The sequence below is a fragment of the Chiroxiphia lanceolata genome, chromosome 2, assembly GCF_009829145.1.
Source record: "Chiroxiphia lanceolata isolate bChiLan1 chromosome 2, bChiLan1.pri, whole genome shotgun sequence".
Classification (NCBI taxonomy): Eukaryota; Metazoa; Chordata; class Aves; order Passeriformes; family Pipridae; genus Chiroxiphia; species Chiroxiphia lanceolata.
In genome coordinates this window covers 114,041,014-114,044,393 of record NC_045638.1, presented here as the reverse complement: position 1 = coordinate 114,044,393, position 3,380 = coordinate 114,041,014, and the positions used below count along the sequence as shown (strand labels likewise).

At 41.3% G+C, this 3,380-nt stretch overlaps 1 long non-coding RNA gene across 1 annotated transcript; it reads right to left on the bottom strand.

Moving 5' to 3' along the window:
• Positions 1 to 564: 564 nt before the first annotated feature.
• On the bottom strand, positions 565 to 1,643 carry LOC116783483. Its single transcript, XR_004355708.1, has 3 exons — positions 1,476 to 1,643; positions 805 to 896; positions 565 to 670 (listed from the first exon to the last, which is right to left on the bottom strand). It is a non-coding gene; the product is annotated as an uncharacterized LOC116783483 (long non-coding RNA).
• Between the last annotated feature and the right edge of the window lie 1,737 nt (positions 1,644 to 3,380).

Below are 3,380 nucleotides of genomic sequence, written 5' to 3'. Positions count from 1 at the left end.
ACGAGTAAAATTCTGGCAAACAGTGGGAAAAAATTCCCTGGTGTAGGAAATCCCCCTTGTGGCTCTCCTTGGTATTTGAGATGTATTTCTTCCATAGCACCCCCTCCTTTTGTGAGACTTTACCATCACTTAACCACCTGGGAACAACTCTTAGATTAGGATGGTGAACTTGATGTCTGTTGTAAGAGGAAATGTAACTTGGGAATGCAGATGATTGTGTTGATCTCTCCTATTTACCCACCTGTGGGAACTGTAAAGGTTGTTCTCTGTGTACACCCCTGGTATGTTTAATAAATTTCAAGTGTAACCTTCAGGGTGTTGTTTTTTTCAGGTAGGTTCAGATTATCAGGGGTTTTAGTAAAAACAGTTCCCAGAAGAAGCAGGATGCTTTGACACATCTCTCCAGAATTTCTGTGCAAGTAGAAAATGAAAGGCAACAGTGTGTTTTACAAGGCTGGTACTTTCCACCTTACCCTCCACAGTAATCAGATGAAGTAAAAACAGGAGATTACTTCATCATTTTTTATTTCTATCCTTTGCCATTCCCCACCCAGAGAAATTGGAGTGTGTCTAACAAACAGCAGAGTGGGATGTTTGTAGCTCCTCTTTCCACAACAGTCTTTGAAGTAGGTGCTGGCAGGTGTGTCCAGGCCCAGGGTTGCCACAGGTCCTGGCAAAATAAATACATTAATTTTCAAATTGAAAATGAATTTTTAGCTCTATAGAGAATTTTCACAATCCATGTTTCCCGTGACATTATGGTCTTAAGTTTTTTTTAATAATATGAGTGTGAAGCCTTATTACCTGTATGTTTTCTGGAACAATAATGGTGTTTCCAGAACTTTGAATTCACAATCTTTTATCTAGCGCAGGACATCACTAGATTTTATTCTTCTCTGTAAAGAAATGAAGAATTATTTGAGAATTGGACTTGCTGATTCAGAGAAATAGGGTCTTAGAAGGCACTGAGTCCAATTTTTCAGGCATTGTACTTCAAGAAATATGTCAACCAATTTAAAAGAGCAGAGAGAACAGCAGTAAGACAGCTGGTCAGAGGAAGGACTTGTCTGATTTCCAAGCATTTAGCATTCACATTTCTTACGTGTGAAATGAGTGCTTTTTTGCAAAACATGCTGAGAAATTGTGTTGCCAAGGCTACTTTAGGGATGACTTGTGTTTGTTCACTTTTTTACTGGGGAAAGAACCTTCCAAGTCCTTCTGTGCTGGTGACAGTGCTGATTCTGCTACCAGATCTCTCTTTGTCGCCAGGTGGGTGCTGCAAACCTTCAGAAGATGAGAAAATGAAACCTTGCCCATCCATCTTACCCAGTTAACATTTCTCTTTGAAGAAACCTTACACATACCAGTGGAAATCTGTGCTTCATCAAGGGCTACACCTTTGGAGGCCTATTGCAAAGAAACATGAAGTTCTCCAGAGGCCTGGGGAGGGTTTTTTGCTCGTTTTGTTCACTTACATTCTGAGCTTTCTTCCTGGTAACACTCATGTGATTTGAAGTACTTTATCTCTGATTTGTGTTTCACTTCTCTTTTGTAGGCCCAGAGCTCTGAAGCCCCTCAAAGACAGAAAAGAAACCACACCGGAACAGGAGTTGGGTGTTGGAAGCCATTTCTACTCAACCTTTGCTTCATCATGACATGTCCAAAATCAAAGCAGGCTTTTTACTTCCCATCACTTGCATATAATGCAGGGCCACTGTTTGAGGTGAAGTTTGTTCCCAGACTGCAGAGAGGAGGGAGCTCACGGGGGTTTTCAGCCTCTGACCAAGGTAGTCGACCACCACGTTCATCTGTGAGGGGGGTTGGTGATGATACTATAACCACAAGTTACATAAGGTGAGTTTTTGTGCCTTGCTTTTCTGCCATGACAGAGGTTGACACTGTAGTTAACCTCTTAAATATGGCTTTCTTGAGAAAACAGTGTCTACTGAAGCTACCCCTTCTTCCACAAAACTATACCTGTAAATGAATACATCATGAACAAAGGGAGCTGCAATTTATTTAATTTATTAGTATTGTTATTAAATGCATTTGAAATGGCATTTCCCAAAGGTTCTTAGCCTCTGTAGAATTTGTGACAATGCAGGCTAAATTTCTAATGTAAATTTTACATAGACTTCTGTATATTAACAACTTAAATAGCTTTACTGTCCTTCCCGTAATCCAGAAACATTAGAAAGTAGGTAAATTTCTTACTGCACCCTAAAATTCAATAATCTTACCTCTTTTACTGAAGCAAGCATTGTTTTGGAACAGGTTACATAAAAGAAAATGAATGTAGCCTCTCAGACTGGAACCAGAAATCCATGGACAGTGACTTTATGGATTACCCTGAGCTCTGTTTGATGGACTGTCTGTGAAATCCAAATAACTACAGGCCAGTATGGGGTGAAATAACTTTGTAGACATTGATGGTGCTGAATCCCTTTGTGTGAGGTGAAAAGCTGGCTCTTTGTGAGCACAAGCGAACTGTGATGAGACCTGAGGAGATGTGGTCTCAGCTCCAGACCTCAGCCAACAATGTGTGCTGGGGCATCTGGCTGTGGGCAGAAATGCTGCTCATTCACCAGCTGTGCCTTCTTCTGGGTAATACCCTGGCTGAGGGGCAAGTCATTCACAGAAAAGATTGTTAGCCACAATTCCAGGTGGAAATGCATAAACAGGTGGTTATTGTCAGGTTTAAGAGATCCTTATCAGCCGAGGCAGCTTGACCTTTAGGTTTGAATCCCAGTGCATACCTTGGAGAGACTGCCTGTTATTTACTGTTGGTTGCCAAGTGCAGGATCCTGAAGTTCCTTTTCATGCACCAGTAGTGAACTTGGATGTGCCTGCCCTGAGTGCCTTTACTCTTCCTGGAGCTGAGAGGGTGTGATTCACTGCCAGGTTTGTGTCTCAGCAGCAGAGGTGGCTGAGCTGCTGAGTGGAGTCTCAGTAATGATGTGCAGAGGTGAGATAGCCAGAAAGTAAAGCACTAATTTGGCTAGAAAATCTCATCTGAAAAAAGCATTCAAGCTAGTTTACCTGAGGATAAATGCCACTTGGATGAAAATCCAGATGCCACACTGCCAGCTCAAAGTGAAGTTCTACTCTTCAGTTGTGCAAAATGATCACTTCTGTGCTCTCAGTTAAGTCTGGTTACATCTCATGCAAGGATGTTCTTTACCCCAAACTTCATGTCTCCCGACTAAAACCAATTATACGAGATGTGTAGTTAATTATACAATTATTTATAATGTGAACTTCTCTGTCAAGATTCATAACAGTTGGAAGCTCAGCCTCTTAACAGTGTTTCCAGTAGTGATTATTCCCTGTTGCTTTGGTTATTTTACAGTAACTGTGGCAGTAGTTTTTCCTCTGTGGGT